Raw genomic sequence first — 20,256 nt, 5'->3', positions numbered from 1 at the left:
GCAGATTCTAGGCTGTAACTTGGAAGATCCCAGCCCAGTATCTGTGGTGGGACCCAGGAATCTGCATTTCTTTTTCTCAAGCACGGAGAGTGAGTCACCGGCCTTATTATATGAAACTTTGATCACAGCAATGCCAAAATGTATTCTGGGGGTTCGTCTGGCCTTGGCCATGAGCACCTTTATGGCCACTGAGTTTATAGAAGTCGGTCTTTTGTCACATTTTTCATGAGTCAGAGACTCTGGTGGTTTCTTGGGTTGTTTATGCTCAATCCTGGATGAGGTGGGCTTTAAAAGTAAGGTATCATTGTAACCTGGCTCTCCAGAGGATTATAACAAATACAATTATGGTATTGCTCCAGAGATTCTGTTAGCCTTAACATTAGTGTAGATGAAACTGGCCCGCTGCCCCTCACCCAATCCTCGGAACAGAACGATTCACCTCTGGATCCCTGGAGGCCGGAACATGGTGGGTGTATCACAAATGTTTGGTGCATGGACAAAGAACAACTAATTGTGCCATCAGGGCTGAGCAGAGAGAGGGAGTCAGGGTGACCAAGCCGGAACAATGGGGCCAGAGGGCACTGACAGAAATGGAGACACATGGTGCCAGGTAGGGAATTTCAAGGTCTGGGAATCGTGGTTTCTGGCCTTGGCCCCCAACCAGCTCCCAAACCCTAGACATTCATGGATGAGGAACAGGTGAGAGGAGGCTATGCACACACAGGCTTAAGAATACAATGCTGTGTATTTGTTTCCTCTATGAAATTCCTTAGGGATTTCCTCTATGGGTTCCTCTAGGAATTCCTCTAGGAATTCCTTTTCCTGGGCTCTGGGATTCATGATACCTTAGAGAACTTTCAGTAGCTAGAAGCAGGCCAAGATAGGAGATGCATTGGGTACATCTAAACTGAATGCATCTTAAAGACTCCAAAAATTCAAATTATTTCTGCATTTCAAATATCATAAGCCAGATTAGTGCATAACCACATGTCCAGAGATACTGATATCAATGCATAATTACAAAACATCCCTGACCTAGGAAACTATCCCTGAGATTTTTGATGGCCAAGAGAATATCATGGTTCAATGCTCTCATGAGAGCCGAAAGCTGCCTGGAATCCTTTTCTCGAAGGTGGGATGAGAGGAGGACAAAGTGATGAGAGCCTCTGCGATGGGGTGTGGCATGGCTGGTGTCCAAGGGTTGCACTCGGCAGGGCCAGGCTGAGGGCATCACAGGGAAGCAACAGCCATGAGGAGCTAAAACAATGTGAGGACAGTGGCCGGGTGGTTAAATAAAAAAGGCAGGAGAGAGGAGGTGAGCATACATGAAAGAAGAATGACACTCTATTGGATGTATGATCACCATGACTTCTGAAGGGCCACCACTGGGCTGGGCTCCTCTAGGAGGGCACAGGCACCATGGAAGGGGAGGAGAGCACAAGTGCTGAGCCTTTCTGGGTGGATACACCCCGTTGAGGTGGGCAGCTGAGAGGCCATCGGGGCATCACAAACACACAGGAGCCTTGCCCTCAGAGCCTAAGAGCCAAGAAGTTCTTCCTGAAGGTCAGAGTCCACCTGGAGTTGTGTGGGCTGTGGATTTCTGTGACATGATAAACGATCCCACAAGCGTGGCGGCCGTTTTCAAAACATGCTTCTTTCTGTATTCGATGGTATTTAGCCTAACCCTGAGCCTAACTGCCACTCTTTGCGCGTTCTTTTAGGTCTGATTAACTCACTCCCACCACATTCTGACCTTGTGCCCCATCTAAGAGAGCGTGTGGATGTGTGCGTGTGCATGGACACGTGCATGTGGGTGCACATGCACACACGTACACACACACTGAGACTTAAACATCTCCAATAAACAAACCCTCCCAGCCTCAGGAAGGCCTGGGGGCTTTCTCAGACGGTTTTCATACCATTCAAACAGCCTGCCTCTAACTGCCTCATCCTGACCTAGAACTGTTCAGAAATGACTCTAAAATGGCCTCTTAGCAGAGAAGAGATACTCCATAACAATAAAAAGTGACTTACTCTTACAGGGCTGTTAATAATCTCTAGGAAAATAAAAATTACTTTATGAGCATTAAGGGAGACCTTGGGACTAAATTTTTTGAACTTTACTGGCCAAGTTAGGAGTCTAGAATTTGACTTATCTTGGAAAACAGAGGAGCTAGATGAAGGGGAGGACTATGATGCTCTCTGAGCCTCTTTGGAAGTATCTCGTGCATGCTGTGGACAGATTAAAAGCTAGTGCTGGAAGGCCTGTCTATGGTTTTAAGAAGGAAGCTCTGAGGAGTCAGTCAAGTGTGGACAGGAGATTCGGGGCGAGATGCATCCAGTCCATAGTAAAAATCATGGGTTTTCAGAGAAGGGAGGGGGGTCATTTGGGGTGGTGGTATCCAGTCGGCTCATTTTGGAGATGGGAAACAGAAGTGCAGAGAGGATAAATGGTTTTCCTGTTTTGTGCAGCTACGGGGGCAGAACCAGAAGTCAGGACTCTCGACGGTCTGTTCCTACTACCTGGCTAATTTTTTTTCCTTAAGTTTATTCATTTTGAGAGCCAGAGCAAGTGTGCATGCACAAGCAGGGGAGGGGCAGAGGGAGAGGGAGAGAATGCCAAGCAGGCTCTGTACTGTCAGTGCAGAGCCCAAAGTGGGGCTGGATGTCAGGAACTGTGATATCATGACCGGAGCTGAAAGACGTTCAACCGACTGAGCCACCCAGGCGCCCCGTCTTATTTTCTTTCTTAGGCATTTCATCCTGCATAACCTCCCTAGTCAAACCTGCAGTGGACACTGGTGTTTCACTAAAGTGCCCTTCTGAGATGTGGCTCTGGCAGGGGACAGAGAGAGGGAATGATTTCTGGAGCCAGACAGACCTGATGTTCTTATCTGTGCAGGGCAGAAATCTGCTTCACAGATGTGCTCAGAAATGAATGAATTGAAGAGTTTCACCACCTGGCCCCAAACAATCACAGGTAAGTGGCTCCTGATTATTATACTAATAACCCCCCTTCCAGGCTGCCCCATCCTGGGTACGTCCCCACCATACAGCCAGTTAGTCACACATACCCAGACCCTAGTCATCCGAGACTATTCCTTGTCCCTCACCTGCCCCTCTTGGACCCCTCACCGAATCCTGTCATTTTAACCCGAACATTTCCCAAACTCCTCCCTTCCTCTCCATCTTCCCCGTCACCAACCCTGTCTGAGCCACCTGCTTCGTGAGCCCGGACTGGCGTCTGAGCCTCCAAGTGATCTCCCCACACCGTCTCTGGTCCTCCTACCAGCCATTCCACACACAGTTGCGGGAGAGCTTCTGGAAAGCACGTGCCTCATCCTCTGCCTGCCAAGGGTTTCCTTTTATTTAAGTACAAACATCAAAATTTGTACCCAGTCCAGTACACTTGCCCTGTCACCTCCCACTCACCAGTTCCCTCCTCCAGCAACCAGCTCAAACACCATGTCTCCAGGAAACTGTGCCCAACCCCTCTCCCCCGCCACCCCAAACCCTCAGTGAGGGTCCTCTGCCCTAAGCTCTCACAGGAACACGGCCCCTTCCTTCAAAAGCACACAGTGCCCCCATTAGTAATTGGACAGGACTCATTATTTCAATAATGTGGGTTCTCACTGGGCTTTGAGCTCTGCGGGGTAAGAACAGGGAGAGGTTGTGTTCACATTCTCTCTCCAGAGATGAATAAATAAATGAGCCGATGCACGAATGAGAGAGAGGGAGGGAGGGAGGAGGGAGGGTAGTAACTATTGTCCTCATTTTACAGATGGCCAAACTGAGGCTCCAGAAGGTGTGTGATTTCCTGAGGCCTCAAGAGCCAGCACATAATACAGCCTGGACACGAGGGGCTGGATCTGAGCCCAGTGTTCTCTGTCCTCCATGAGGCACCCACCCATCTCCCTTTAACCAGCACCCACATCTCTCCCTTTAACATCCAACTTTCTCCACTTCAACCAGTGGCTCAGCAGAAAAAAAAAAAAATCAGTGTTTTGTTTTGTTTTTTTTTTCAATGGGGGCTATGAGGGTAGAGGAGGGGCCATAATTGGTACACGAAAAAAAAGAAGAAATTGCAAGTTGATATAGTGGATATTTTGAGTTAAAAAAAAAAAAAGATGACCATGAAAAGGCACAAAATTTGTTGCTATTTAGACCAACTATAACCACATTTCCAGAATTGTTTCTATGGGTCTGAAGATAGCAGATTAAGGGCAACTGACTTGGCAAAGGGCCTAGACGGGTTTTCAGACGCTCTTAGGTTAGAAAAAATTAAGGGCAGTAAAAGCTCCGGTGAGGACACGATACCAACATGACTGATATAAATGGAACACACTTCTATGAGTCATTTGTAGCTTTAAATACTACAGAAAAAAGAATTTATAAAACATGCCCAAACAGCCTCCCTTTGATGTGGCGAACCCTTTTAAAACCACATTGTTCAAATTTATGTTAAAATGCAAACCCTTCATGTTTACAATGGCACTCTCGGAGAAATGCAATATAAAAGTACAACTGTTAAATTTCAAAGACAAGACTTATAACCTCAGAACAATAGGGCATTCCCAGCGCAAATTTATGAGCTGTTAAACCTCAAAAGGTTTCTTCAATTAGCAGTGAAGGCTTTTGACATATTTGCAGCCTGATATAGGGGCTGCTCTTTCTATAATTTGGGGTGTATTGCTTTTATCAGAACTTTTCCTTACTTTTATTGACCTCGGCCGACAACCATTGTGCTTCTCTGTGCACAGCGTTTGATCCTGCTAATTATGCTGTGGGGCCAGGACGGCATTTCACGGTTTACCATTGCTCCTGGGGCGCGCTACAAATTATACATAATGCATTGCATTGTAATTGCTGCATTGTGAACTTGGCTCGCCTTTCCAACATAAAATACCGACATCCAAGTAGTTTTATTATAAAAAAACCATAAGGGATTCTTTTGGATTATAAACATCTGAAGACATAACATTCTCATGAATTCCAGCTGGCTATTTTGGACACACAGAGGGCAGGAGAGGCTGGAAAGCAAAGCAAATATACTTCATATTGATGTTTACAGAGGAAAAGGAGAGGCAGTCCTAAAGGCAAGAAGACTATGCTGAATGCAAAACACAACAGAGGGAGCAGAAGCTGAAGGGCGGACAGAAGTCCAAACCGAGAAACCGGAGATGCAAATTCTAGCGATGGTCCTAGGCCTCACTGGGCCCCTCGAGTTCCTCATTTTGAAAACAAAGGCACGGAACCAAGTGAGCACAAAAGTCCCTTCTCCCCAAAGACAGCGGCCTCAGGAGAGCAGTGGCTTGTTTTCTGCATCTAATTCGTCAGGCCAGCCTTCCTACCAGGGGGCTAGGAACCTGAATCTTGTAGTAAACATGAGGCCTCTCTCGGGTGCCCTACTGGTTTGGGGCCTCGGACAATAAGATAATGGCTTTTTAAAGGGCGGGGGGCAGAATGAGTGAAGCCACACGTTTTATGTATGCAACACGGCCAGCTGGCAAACAAAATTACGAGAACGGTATGGGGGTCAGTGAGGCTTATCGCTGTGGCCTGCGGGCCCCGGGCCGGAAGTCCGTGCTCCGGACACCCCCCAGCAGGCTGCTTGTGTCTCCAGGCCTGTGGTTTAGAAGCAACACCTAGGTACCAGGCAACTGCTCCTAATCCTCTTTTCTACCTGCACCCTCCTCCCCCGCCAAAACGAGACAGTAGCCTGATCTATGAGTTCAGACTGGTTTCTTTTCACTTCCTTTCAGGGAGAAGAATGTTCTAGAAGAGCTTAGGTGGAGGTGGCACTCTATCTGAGCACATTCTGCATCAGTGAGGATGCCGTCATCAAAGTTGGGGAGAAGGTGGGGGTGAGGTTGTGGGGGGGTGGGGGGGTCAGGCTCATGCATCTTAGTAATTTACAACAAATCATCGCTGAGGACACGCTGCTTCCTCGCTGCTTCCACGCATCACAGCGGCTGGGTTTATAAGTCGATGACTTGGCATCCTCACTTCTCTTGTATAATGGTGTTTCTGGGTGCGGGGTGCAGGGGGATGTCTGTGTAAGATCCAGGATGAGCAGACAGCTACAGGCTGTCCCCACAGGCTCTGCCTGGGAGCTATATTTGGGCTGCCCTGACGGGGATGGTGGCCAGTTTTGTCACACCTTCACAGTGTCCCTTGGGCCAAAGGCTTGGGAGGTTTCATCCCTGTTCCAATCCATGCTGCATTTAGTCTCCAAACAATCGAGACTTCTGACCAGTCAAGTAGGCCATGCCGGCCGGTGAGGATGGAAAGGGGGACTATTTAAAAATTTTTTTTTTTAATGTTTATTTATTTTTGACAGAGACAGAGCATGAGCGGGGGAGGGGCAAAGAGAGAGGGAGACACAGAATCCGAAGCAGGCTCCAGGCTCTGAGCTCAGCACAGAGCCCGATGTGGGGCTCGAACTCACAGAGTGTGAGATCATGACCTGAGCCAAAGTCGGACACTCAACCGACTGAGCTACCCAGGCGCCCCCAAAAGGGGGACTATTTTAAACTGAGCCCACTCGCGTGATTGCATTCATATTTTCTGTGTTGCTCAGACCTAAAGACGGAATACAGCACCTCAGTCCTGCAGCCAGATGCACTCAGCAGAGCCCACAGGGGGCATGTTTTCAGCTCTTGTTTTCTGTCAGCACTGGCAGAACTTGGCCTATGTGTATGATCTCTTTTCAACTATTTTCTAAATCATATGTAGTTTCCATAAGCATTACCACAACTTCTAACGTGCCAGTATAAAAGGCAACACTTAAGGAGTTTATGTGTAGATCACTGTTGAAAATTCTAAGCCTAACAGATGTTCAGGGCTTCCTTCTTTGTGTAGAAATACATGCATTTCCATGCCTTTCTGCACTAGACAGCATTTGACACAGTGTCTCTGCATCCAAGCAACCTCCCTGTTCTGTACCAAACCACCCCCTTTCCTTAAGAGAAAGTTTCTGTTGTCGAGGTGGGACTGGCCTGGTTTCTGCGGGCTCCAAGGGGAAATGAGAAAGTGTCAGGAAAATCAAGAAGCGGGTGGCCCCAGGAGGAAGGGGACTTCCGCAAGGGGATGACCACTCTGAGGAAGGCAAGCCAACTGTTAGGGCCTCAAGAGCATCTACTCCCACAAGTTTCCGACACGGTCCTGTCAAAAAGAGTTTCTCTTTATGCTCCTTTATCATCTTGGCGTCACTTAAACCTTGGGAGACCCGACAGGAGTGTGGGTCTAAAAGCTCACGTGTTAGAAATGGAGCTTCTGAATAAAGGGAAGGAATAGCTGGTGGTTTTAGGAGCACAATTTCCAGAGTGACCCGGCGGCTCAGTCGGTTGGGCAACCGAGTCTTGATTTGGGCACAGGTCGTGATCCCAGGGTCATGGGCTCTGCACTAAGCACGGAGCCTGCTTGAGTTTCTCTCTCTCCCTCTGTCCCTCTTCCCTGCCCGCTCTTTCTCTCTCTCAAACAAAAATCTTAAAGAAAAAAAAAAACACTACAGTTTCCTTCCCACCACCAAGAGACTTGACTCTGACCCTTCCCTGGGTCACTGCAGTGAATGAGTTGGGGTGACTGGCAGTGCTGCGGTCCATATGTGGCCATCAGGCCAGTGGACCTGGGCCTTGTGTGTGCCACAGGAGCACAGCCTGCAGGAGATACGTGGCCTAAAACTGGTAAAGGTCACCCACGTACAAGGCCAGGGACCTTACAGGAGTGAGCTCCAATTACACAACGCCTTCGGCCCCAGACGGGTCGCCGCCCTGCCCTGAGAGATGGGTACTGGATGCTAGAGTGCCCTGGTGCTTGGAAATTCCTACGCAAATCACTTCCAGGGTAAACTCGTATTTATTTTTCAACCAACTGGGAGAATCAAATGACCAGATGTCTCTTTTGTAGATCTTCATTAACGAACAAGAGACCTGACAGAAGTCACCACCTGGATTCTCGGGACTCAAAGGCAGCAACACTCACACGTTATCGTGGGGTCAGGTCCTGGTTAAGCTTCACCGCATTCACACTCTATGCTCACCACTGTGTCCAGAGACCTGAAATTCCGCGGACTGACACTGAAAGGACCCGGTGAGTCAAATGTTAAGTGCAGTAAAATTTGGTGTAAAGGAAATACGCTCTCAAATGTCAGTTCTATTGGGGTGATGATCCACCTAGTTTCATAATCTCTGGTTAACTAGAAAACTCACAACTTCTTCCTCCTACTGCCGACAGCTGACGTTTTATTGCGAGCTTACTACGTGTCGGGTATGGAGTTAAGCATCTGATGTGATGATGAGGGACAAGGGGGGGGGTTGTGGCTCACCAGTCACAGCCAGGAGAGGACACAGTTAGTGTCCTCATTTCCATTCCTTCTAACCTCCTTTATTTTGGTTTAGAGTTTGTAATTTCTAATTCCAGCAAAGTCTTGGAGGCTGTCTGAAAATTTACTAATTTGTCTCTCCCCTCTTTCCTTAATTAATACAACCGACATTAACTGAAAACATGGACTGTGTGTCAGGCACCATTCTAGATTAAGGAAGAATAAGGCACAGTTTCTTCTCTTGAGAAACTCACGGAAGCCTAAGATGAACAGGGCTATATGGTTTAAATGAGTGCATATATTCACATCCATGAGACCTATGCGCTAAAGCCAATATTAAACGTATGTAAAATTTCTAAAGCTAATGAAGCTACTTAGTTAGACACCCCCCTCGTTGTACAGATCCTGAAACAGGGTTCAGAAAAGCTAAGAAATTTGCCCAAGTCCCTCAGCTAGCCTCCAGTAACTTTGTGGTTGTTGCTGTGGTGGTGGTTGTTAAGATTTTGTTTTTAAGTACTCTCTACAGCCACTGCGGGGCTCAAACTTACAACCCAGAGATCAAGAGTCCCGTGTTCTACCGACTGAGCCAGCCAGGTGCCCTGCCCGCATGAACCCTGGAACTGGAACCCGGCCCTCCTCGTTCTCATTGACGACAGACACACCTATGATTCAGCGCATCAAATACTGTGTGCGCTCCAACAAGGTTTCCAGCAAGAAGGGTCATTCCAATGGCTCAGGCAGCCATAAGGCATTGCCAGTCTTGCTCACATAGCACATAACATGACTGTGTTAGAACAGTGGCTTCTCTTTGATGTAGGGCCACAAACACGCAAAACATGCAGTTGGTGGGTGGTTAACCTTCCATCAAAGAGTTCTGTGTTCCTCCGACGGACTGCTCCTCCCACCTGGTTCAACAGTGAGCAAACAGCCCAGCTAATTTCAATCCAAACTTCGGACCTATATTTGGCAGCAAAGTATGTTTAGAACTTTGCAGGGTTGGTCATGCAAGGGTCGGAATCCTAACTATTCAAACTGTTACACCCAGTTGTGCAAAAGGGGCCTTTGACTCCGGCCACTCGTCAAGGCTTGTGATACTGGGTAAGGAGTACTCTCTGGGCAAGAGTGTGGCAAGGCTGTGAGTCAGTCTCCCCACAGTCCCCTCAAATCCTCAAGCCTAGCACATGCCAGCAGCCATTCTCCTACCTAGTGGTCAACCTGGACAAAAAGGCTCTCAGGAGGGAGCAGCTGGAAGGGTCAACAGTCAGGATTACGATTTTAGGACAGAAAACTCTACTGGCCTTACAGTTGTTCTAAGGCTCAGACAAATGCCGGAAAGGGATGTGATCTGTGGCAATTATGCCCGTGAATGAAGCAGCCCCACGTTCTTCGCATTTGATTTTCACTCCGTAAGACAATAACAATGACAATCACAAGACACCTGGCAGTGTTAAGAATGACCATCTCTAGAACTTTTAGGCTTGTTTACTCATGGTCTGATTTACCACCCTCTCTAAAGAGAAAACAGTTCAACTATAAAACATTAGAAAAGTTCTTGCTGGGGTGCCTGGGCGATTCAGTCAGTTAAGTCTGACTCTTTTTTAAAAAAATATTTTTTTAATGTTTATTTATTTTTGAGAGAGAGAGAGAGAGAGAGAGAATATGAGCGGGGGAGGGGCAGAGAGAGGGAGACACAGCATCCGAAGCAGGCTCCAGGCTCTGAGCTGTCAGCACAGAGCCCGACGAGGGGCTCGAACTCACAGACCGTGAGATCATGACCTGAGATCATGACCTCAGCCAAAGTCGGACGCTTAAGCGACTGAGCCACCCAGGCGCCCCAAGTCTGATTCTTGATTTTGGCTCATATCATGATCTCACAGTCTTGAGATAGAGCCCCATGTTGGGCTCTGTGCTGACTGTGGAGCCTGCTCAGGATTCTCTCCCTCCCTCTCTCTCTCTCGCTATCCCTTCCCTGCTTGCACATGCGTGCTCTCTAAAAAAATTAAAAAATAAAAAGTTCTTGCTGAACAGGACTGGGCAGGGAAGAAAGAGTAAACGGGAGCGGAAACATCTAGCAACTGCTTTGGGAAATAATCCCAAGGCCATGGAGCTTTAAATAAATAAATACCAACCTTCCGATGGGGATAGTTTTGGGTAAATGGCAAAGCACATGAGGAAGCCGAGCAGAAAAGGGCCTATGAAAATTCCACCTTCCTGACTTCCTTACACGACAAGGCCAGACGTTTCCCCTCAGGCACCCACTTCTTGGTCACCAACATCTCCAACACAACAAAACACCTCAACATTTTCTTGAGTAATTATATTCTTAAGTTGATGTCAGGCAAATCTTGTTCTTTCTCTGGGGAGAATATGCTTTGGGATTCTTGCCACAAATGAAAATGCCCTTGATGAGTTTAGGAACAGCTCCCTTAAGAACCATATAGATCTAGGGGCTCCTGGGTGGCTCAGTTGGTTGATCGTCTGGCTCTTGATATCAGCGCAGGTCTTAATTTCAGGGTTGTGAGTGCAAGCCCCCTGTCGGACTCCACGTTGAACGTGGAGCCTACTTTAAAAAAACACGAAAAAAAAGAACAATGCAGATATATCCATACATGCAAAAAGGCAATACTGATAGTGAACGAGGGGTGCCTGGGTGGCTCAGTTGGTTAAGAGTCTGACTTCAACTCGGGTCATGATCTCACAGTTTGTGGGTTCAAGACCTGTGTCAAGCTCTGGGCTGACAGCTCAGAGCCTGGAGCCTGCTTTGGATTCTGTGTCTCCCTCTCTCTCTCTGCCCCTCCTTCACTCATGCTCTGTCTCTCTGTGTCTCTCAAAATGAATAAATGTAAAAAAAAATTAAAAAGAAAAGAAAAAAAAGGAAGGTGAACGAGAGTCCCTGGGTTGAAGTTCAGGGAGGAACCACCATGAGGAAGGACAGTGCCAGAGGGCACAATACAAACTCAAGAAGGGTTCTACATCTGCTGATTCTGAAGTCCAGGCCCACCAAGAGATTTGAAAAGAAATACAGAAAAATACCATAGCAGTGGAGAAACTGAACGTTTACGTGCTCAATCTTTATGCTCTAGGCTTCCTTCCCCACTGTAGGCTTTAGTTTATAAACAGAAGGGTTGTCTTTTGAATACAAAAGGTCACGTGTGCATGCACATACAATCCAACCACAAAATGAGTAATAAAAAGCAAAGACATTTCAAATATATGTCACCAAAGGGACCCCAAGGAGCAAGAGACAGACCTCTGGACTCCAGGGACGAGTCTGTTCTGGTCACTGTGGTGTTGCTAGTGCAGGTGGCCAAGGAGTGTTTGCTGAATGACAGAATCCCGAAGGATTTTCATGGATGGAGGGCGTTCCAGCATTTCTGCCCCGAACCGGAAACTCAGCCCATCAAGCAGCATTGCAAGTTTTTGAGTTTAGCCCAAGAGTGGCCTGGAAGCCTCTTAAAGAGGTCCGTCACAGCCTCTGGAGGCCCTGGGGCTCCGTGAGGAGCAAGTACTCCCAGTGCCCACCCACATAAGTGTGGACCCCCTTTTCTAGGGTGAAAGCAGGTCTGAGGAAGAAAAAAAGGGCTTTTTAGACAGTCCTAGTATCGCCCCTCATTTAGTCCCTTTGTATTTCTTTCTTTCATCAGGAGGGGGCGCTCTCTCTCTCTAGCTTTCCACCATGTTCAGTAGGTCACTTGCTACCAAACCCTAGAGCTTTGAAGAAAGATGAAGATTCATCTTCGGATGAAACAAAGTCACACAGTTGTATGTCTTAATGCATCTGAAATGATACAAGGTGAGGCTTCCAAAAGTAAAAGCCCGCAAAGGTCCTCAGACATCCCCGCATGACTGACAGGACATCCCTGTTCTCACAGAGCTTACCGTCTGGTGCGGTCAGAGGCACACATCAACAGCCGCCATCTCCTTGTGAAATATCTAAGAAAAGAACTGCTCTGAACCTCAATCTCCTTGTGAAAAAATAACTGACCCAGACCCAGAAACCACGGCCTTCAGGGCAGTTTTGAGGATGCAATTCAAAACAAAAAAGATGGGAAAGTATTTCGCAAGCTCGAACTGATGAGAAGTAAAAAGTTTTAACTTCTTAGATCTTGGTACCTCCAGGTGGTAAATGTCTCTTACTGTGTCTGGTGCCGCACCTGCTACCTACAAAGACTCAGTGCTCAGAACAGACAAATCTCTACCAAACCCTAAAAATAAGGCTTCTACAGGTGTCCTTCTGCAGCCAACAGATGTTCCTGAGGGACAGACACACATAAACCAGGATGCTTCATGCATAGACAAATCTTGGTTCATATCACGGCGCTCTGAAGAGTCAGAGGTTTAAACAAACAAACAAAATCTTACTTTGGGAAAAGAAATGAAACCATTTCTCAACTAGCTTCAGTCCTAAGCAGATACCACCATTTATTCGCCCTAGGAATGAGAAGCCATGGACTGTTCCTAAATTCAATTGTACGTCTCTCTTTTGCAGACATTTTATTAAACACCTAAAGCCTCCCAGCCAGCAATGCTAGTAGGTAAAAGGGGAAAATGAACTCAGTTTTGGAAAGAAAGGATCACATGACATAGTTTGGACATCTATCCTTGGAGGCAATCTGGTTCTATTATTTGTCCTGTTTTTTTCTCTATTCTTTTTTGTGGGCACCCTTTTGGGGAGCAGTGTGGGAGAGGGCTGGGGTGGGAAATGGCCAGGTTAAAAGCAGCCCCGGCACTGAAGAAGGATAACATTTAGAAATCTCTGCGAAGAGAAAACTGGCTGCTTCGAATGTGTGAGACTAGACCCTCCTTCTGGCTGCAGGGCTCCCTTTGGGTCTCACCGCAGGATGTGTGTTAAGATGATGTGCAGCGTGTTTAAATAAAACAAGAAAACAAACCAAGAAAAATTTAGCCTTATGAAGAAGGAAAATCGCCTAAAAATACTTTACTACGACTTCAAACATGAAATCACATTTACAAAATAACATTTTAATGACTTAGGCGTAAATGACTCAGGAACATATGGATTAAATTTCCTTCAAAATGCATATGGCTTGAACAATTAGGGGGACTTGCTTGGCAAAAATTAGCTTGGTTTGTAGAGCACAGCTCTGGAAAAAGGAAAAAAAAAAAAAGAAGTGTGTCAAACGGCACTCACTGTAGCGTCCCTTTCTGGTGCTTTCTTCGGTGACTGAGTCAATTGGCTACAACAGCCATTACCTAACAAACTTGGAACAACTTTCTTGGAAATGGTTTAACTCTTTTTCCCTATTTAGGCAAAGTATTCAATAAGTTTATAATAAATGACTCTCCTTCACCCCCAATATTGCATCAAAAATAGAGGCCCATTTCTGTAAAAAAATGTTGAGCTGTCTTAGGCCCAGAGCAAATGGCTGCTGCATCTTTTCAATAATAGGGATTTAACATTTGGGGATGTTAAATCAGGGATGTTTTTATTTTCTTTTAGTCTATTTGGAGTAAACTTTAGAGAGTACCCTTTTCCCCCCAAAATTAACGATGCAAATTTTAGGCAAAGCCCACGATCATCAGGTTCTGTGTTACTTGCCCAACCTTTGTTGTTTTTCCACTCAACTTCACATGCGAATACTACCACTGTCTCTGTAAAATACCTTAGCATTCATAGTGTTTACTGGTTCCAAAATGTACCCTCAAATACCATCTCACTCTATCCTAGGGGGCAGTCATGAAGAGCATTCAAAATATTTTTTTTAAGATTAAAACAATTTTTTTTACTCTTTATTTATTGAGATTGAGAGAGAAAAGAGAGAGAGAGAGAGCAGGGAGAGGCAGAGAGACGGGGAAACCCAAGCAGGCTCCATGCTGTCAGTGCAGAGCCTGATACAGGGCTTGAACTCACGACCCATGAGATCATGACCTGAGCTGAGATCAAGAGTCGAATGCTTAACCAACTGAGCCACCGAGGTGCCCCTCAACCTATTTTTTCGATAAAGAAACTGAGAGCTGAGGTTCAGATCAAGGTCATAAAGCACCAACCAGCCATTATGCAAACATCAGATTTCTTATCTTGAAATCTTTTATTATTCATTTTTAGTAATATTTGGTAGTGGCACTCTCTAGAATGCCTAGTCCCTTTAGAATACTAGAATCTCTATTCTTCAAGGACCAGAACAAATGCTACACCTTTCAAGATATGACCCTTGAACACCCAGTCTCTAAGTGTGATGGTCTTTTTTTATTGTGTCAACTGGGCTCATCTATGGTCTCCAGTTATGTAACCAAACACGAATGGGGGTGTTGTTGTAAAGGTATTCAGTAGATATGACTAAAGTCCATAATCTTTTGACTTTAAGGGAGATGATTCCAGATAATCGGGGTGGGCCTAATTCAGACAGGCCCCAAAGACCAGAGCTGAAGTTTCCCTGAAAAAGAAGGCATTTTCACCTGTGGATTGCAGCTTTAGCACGTGCCCGAGAGTTTCAGCCCACCCGTCCTGCAGGCCTCCTACAGATTTCAGACTGGTCTGTGCAGCACCCTCAGGTGCATGAGCCAATTCCTTGTACTGAATCTCCTAATATATGTCTCCCACTGGTAGTTTCTCTGGTTGAACTTGACTAATTCCCCAGGTAATTCTCCTTCTCTGTTCCTATCATTTATATAATTGCCAAAACCATTGGTACTGTAAGTTCTTTGTAGTCAGGCCCACATCTCAGACATCTCTGTAAGCCACAGCACTTAAGTCTTACATAGGAATAAATATTCCCTGGAAGAATTCGATTATGTAATGCAAGAGCAGAAGGGACAGTGCTTCATCCTCCTGTGAAATAAGTAAACCTGATTCCAAAATGCTCATGGGGAAACAGGACAAGCCAAGGAGCGTCATAGCCTTACAGGCGATTTCACCAAGGAGACTGTTTCTGCCACCTACCAACAGGTTACCAGTTTCTGCTCACTGGACACGACAATCTTATGGGTGCAGGACATTTAAGATTCCTGGGCCCGAAGCACTAAATGATGATCACAACCTTTCTACTCACCCCATCAATGCAACAACTAAAAAGCTCTCACACATTTCCCAATGACCCCCCTGCAGGGGGCATGCTGTGCCTTTCAAAAATTACCTCCGTAGCATTAAAACAATTAACATTTATCAAAATACGGAGTAAAAAATTATGCTAAGAATAGCTTCTTCTAAAACAAATGGCAGTTATGGATCAGAAAAATGAAAGATACTAACAGGTTATCATGAATGCCAAAAAGTAATCACATACAGAAAGTCAGAGGCAGGATAAGATTTCTTAACTTTAGGTACTTTATCCAGGCTAAGGATATAAATATTTTTTATTAATTCAACAAGTACTTAGGAGCCCTTCTGTAAGCCAGGAAGTATTTGTTATGAGCTCATGAGAAAACAGCTAGGAAGACCTTCATGGAGCACACAGGGTATATTGTTGGGATGTTAAAATACTAGTTATGTGGCGTGCACAGAATTCATTCTTGGAGACCTGGGGGCCTCACAAAGAGCTAATCTACCTTCTACATCACTTTCTCAAAGTGATTTGTAGACCGACCTCAGAGCATCATCCGGGAACTTGTTAGGAACGCAAAAATTCTCGGACCCCATCCCAAACCTGCTGATTCAGGAACTCTGGGGATGGGGCATCCATCCTGCTTGGCATGTATCAGAGTCACCTGCAGAGCTTGATGGAACAGACTGCCAGGTCTCACCCTGGTGTTTCTGGTTCAGCAGGTCTGGGGGGACGTCCAAGAATCTGTATTTCTAACAAGTTCCCAAGACCCGCTCTGAGAAACTATGCTCTACATCTGCCCTAGTATGATGGCCACTGGCCACACGTGGCTCTTTACATTTAAATGAATTCAAACTAAGTAGAATAAAAATTCAGTTTCTCGGCTGTATTAACTATAGTAGTCTCCCGCTCATCCGTGGTTTTGCTTTCTGCTGTTTGGGGTGCCCGTGGTTAACCATGGTCACGAGGCAGATGATCCTCCTCTGACATATGGCCAGAAGGTCAAGAGTAGCTTAAGGCTACGTCACTCTCCTCACTTCATCTCATCAATAGGCATTTTATCGTCTCACATTCATCACAAGCAGGGCGAGTACCAGATATTTTGAGAGAGACCACATTCACATAGCTTTTTATTAGTCTATTGTTACAATCGTTCTCTTTTACTATTGTTGTTAATCTCTTGCTGTGCCTAATTTCTCAATTAAACTTTATCATAAGTATATATGTATAGGAAAAAACAGTACATACAGGGTTCAGTACTATCTGTGGTTTCAGACATCCATGGGGGGGGAGGCCTTAGAACGTGTCCCTCAAGGATAAGGGGGAACTCCGATACATTCCAGGGGCTCAGCACATCCAGCGAGTGGCAACCACACTGGACACTGAAGATACAGACCGCACTGCAGAAAGTTCTATTGGACAAGGCTGTTCTGGAGTTACTGACGAGCCCATGCAGGAGGACCCTTCCATACATAGCCAGGTACCAGAGGCAGAGAAAAGACCAATTTCACATATTAACCTTACAGTGGAAAACACAAGGCCAGATGGTCCAAGTCAAGGGGAAAACTGTTTTGCGAGTGAGCTGCTTCTCACGTGGGTGACTCACTGTAGCTCCAGGATGAGGAACATCAGGGGTTTATTTACGTAACAGCAGCTAAGGCTGGAGAGACCAGTAGGAGAAATGCAGTCTGTCAATTATCATGTTCCTTTTCCTTAGCTCTCAGGGGTAGAGGTGGGGGTTAAGAAACTCAAGCCTTTAAAAGCACAGGGCTGGGGAGCCTGGGTGGCTCAGTCGGTTAAGCGTCCGACTCTTGATTTCATCTCAGGTCATGATCTCATGGTTTGTGAGTTTGAGTCCCACCTTGGGCTCTTCACTGACAGTGGGAAGAGTCTACGTGGAATTCTCTCTCTCCCTCACTCTCTGTCCCTCTCCCACTTGTGCTCTTTCTCAAAAAAAAACAAAAAAACAAAAAAACAAAAAAACAAAAACAAAACCCTTAAAAAAATAAAAGCACAGGGCCTGTTTTAACTCTGATGGAACACGAGACAAAAGCAGAATCTATCTGGAACCAGCAACTACTCATTTCCTGAAGCAGCTCTTGTCAATTCCATTGCTGACCTTGGCCTCGCTAAGTCCAGGGACCATTTCTCAGTTGTCATCCTACAAGTACTATGAGGGGCATTTGGTGCGGCTGAGCACTCCTCCCTCTTGACTTATCCTCAAAGAGCCACACTCTCTTCTCTACTTTCTGCCCACTTTGTAGCCCCTTCTTCTCATTCTCCTTTGCTGGTACCTTCTTTTCTCTCCAAACTTCACGTCGGGGACCTGGCACTCAGTCCTTGATCCTCTTTTCTATTTACACTCACTTCCTTGGAGACTCCATCCAGCTTCATGAAATTTAAGTATCACTTATACCTCACTGATGACCTGAAAACAGGTCCTGTTTCCAGACCGCACCTAGCATCTGGCCTCATACAAACACACCTCCTCACTGCCCCCACGTGGAGCTCTCACAAACCTCTCACTCCCTGCAGGTCCAAGACTGAACTCTGTCCCCCGCCCTGGCCAATCTGTTCTCTGTGTTCGGGTGAATGGAAGGGAAACTCCAGCTTCCCAGTGCCCTCAGCCAAAACATCACTCCCTTCTCCCTCCTCTTTCTCTTACAATCACAACTATTCTGTCAAAAACTCCTTCTGCGCCACCTTCAAAATATATCTAGAAGCTGACCCTATCGCTGCTCTGACCCAAGGACCGTTCTGTCATTGGGTTTAGGGTCCACCATCTTGAGACCGCTGCCTTAATTACATCTGTAAAGGCTCTTCCTCCAAATACACTCTAATGGGGTCTTTTGGGGGCTACCACTCAACTCACTATGCTGGCCCACAGCAGCCCAGGTGATCTTTCAACAAGTTAAATTATGTTAGTCCGCTGCTCAAAATTCTCTAATGGTCCTATCTCGGACAAAAACAAAAGTCCTTAGACTGGCCTAAAAGGCCCTACATTATCTGGCCCTTTTACCTCTCCATCCTTACCACCTACCTCCTGGGGACAGAAAGCACTGGCTCAGACTAGTGCACATGGAAAGAAGTGGAAGAATGTGAGCCACGTTTTGAGTTAGCACCAAGAGCACTTGGTTATTGACAACAATTAACGAGGAATGAGTCGGGGAAGTGGAAAGGTCTGACAAATTCAGTTTCATATGGTCTGCATCTAAGAGGTCCTTGAGTGGGTTAGACATAATTTCAGAAGCTCAGGAAGAGATCTGGGCTGAGGAGATAAATGTGGAAGTTGCCGGCATATACACAGTAACTGATGCCTTGGGAGAGAAAAGAACACCCAGAATGAAGTCATTAGGAAAACCGTTATTCAGAAGTCAAGTGGAGGCAGGTGAATCTGCCAAGGAGGCCAAGGAAAGGGGCCAGAGTAGCAGCCGGAAAGCCAGGGGAGTGGGCACTGGGGGGAAAGGGAGGCAAAAGGTAGGGTTTATGTCTGGCAAGAAAACGCAGGGAAGAAAAATGACCCCGGGTCTTAGCAACACTGAGGTTGCTGGAGAACTTGGCTAGAGCTGTGTGATTAGGGTAATGGCAGCCATGAGGCGATCGAGGAAGTGGACGCAAGATTCAGAGCTGAAGAAGTGAAGACAGTAAGCAATTCGCTGGAGGATGTCAACGGGAAGAAAGAATGGGGTGAGTGAAAGGCAGCTGTGTTACTGCTCTCTCCTTTTGGGATGAGGCAGGAGAGAGGCTAGCATATGTTTTGCTGTTGATAGGAAGGATCCAGTAGAGGCCGACGGGAGAAAGGGATAATCAGTAGCAAACGATTTTCCTGAGAAATTAGGAATTCTTTGATAAGAAGGAGACCTCCCTGCCCAGCTGTCAGAAGGGATGAGTTAAGTATGGGGATGGGTATAAGTAAGTCTGTAGCCTTCTTGATGGGAGCCGGAAGTCATTACCTACAGGTGGATTCTATTTTCTTCAAGCAGTCAAGGCCAGGTGGGATGTTGACGTGCATTTATAATAAGCTCAGTCTCCTCTATTGGGTCACGTTCTCCAAACAGACTCAGCTGCCAGATGGAGGCTCTGAGAAGCCTGGTGGCTGGGCTCATCCCAGTCTGTGCTTGCTTCCAGATAGGTGGAAGAAGGACGAAGCAGCAAGGGCATGGATGGTATTTGTAAGACGGTACTTGAAACAAAGGATCAGAAATCTAAGCAGGGTAGGGAGGAAAGATCAGGAATTAATGTAATGGACTGAAAACGGGGACAAAGAACACTGAGGCAGACTAGTCAGAACATTAAGGTCATCTGAAAGTGGTTGAAACTTTACATATTTAAATCCATGAATGCTAAGAGCCCAGTATATTTCACACGAAATATATTTCTCTTAAGTTTGTTTGTTTATTTATTGAGACAGAGAGAGAGAGAGAGAGAGAGAGAGAACCAGTGGGGGAGGGGCAGAGAGAGAGGGGGAGAGAGGATCCCAAGCAGGCTCTGCATTGTCAGCACAGAGCCCGATGCTGGGCTCGATCTCATTAACTGCAGGATCATGACATGAGCTGAAGTTGGACGCCCGACCCACTGAGCCACCCAAGTGCCCCGCAAAGGTGTTTTGGATACAGCTACTTTACTACCGAGTGCCACTCTACTTTCTAACAAGGAGGACCAAAGGGACCTTGCCATTGAAGAGGTAAGAAGGAGGTACCACAATTCAAGAAATATGATTCCAAATCTCTATTTCACACTATTAAATTACTTCTAAGTGATGCGCTTTATTAAGTTGACTACAGCTGTTTCTTATTTCAATTAAAAAAAATTTTTTTTAATGTTTATTTATTTTTGACAGAGAGAGAGACAGAGCATGAGCAGGGGAGGGACAGAGAGAGAGGGGGAGACACAGAACCTGAAGCAGGCTCCCAGCTCCAAGCTGTCACCACA

General features: G+C 46.2%; 1 protein-coding gene across 6 annotated transcripts in view; it reads right to left on the bottom strand.

The window, feature by feature from the left end:
• The window catches only part of RHBDD1 (rhomboid domain containing 1), a 133,696-nt gene that overhangs the window by 13,401 nt on the left and 100,039 nt on the right, over positions 1-20,256 (bottom strand). The window lies entirely within an intron of this gene.

This window comes from Felis catus, chromosome C1, assembly GCF_018350175.1.
Source record: "Felis catus isolate Fca126 chromosome C1, F.catus_Fca126_mat1.0, whole genome shotgun sequence".
NCBI lineage: Eukaryota > Metazoa > Chordata > Mammalia > Carnivora > Felidae > Felis > Felis catus.
The sequence above is the reverse complement of the archived record's forward strand: the minus strand, read 5'-3'. Positions and strand labels throughout refer to the sequence as shown.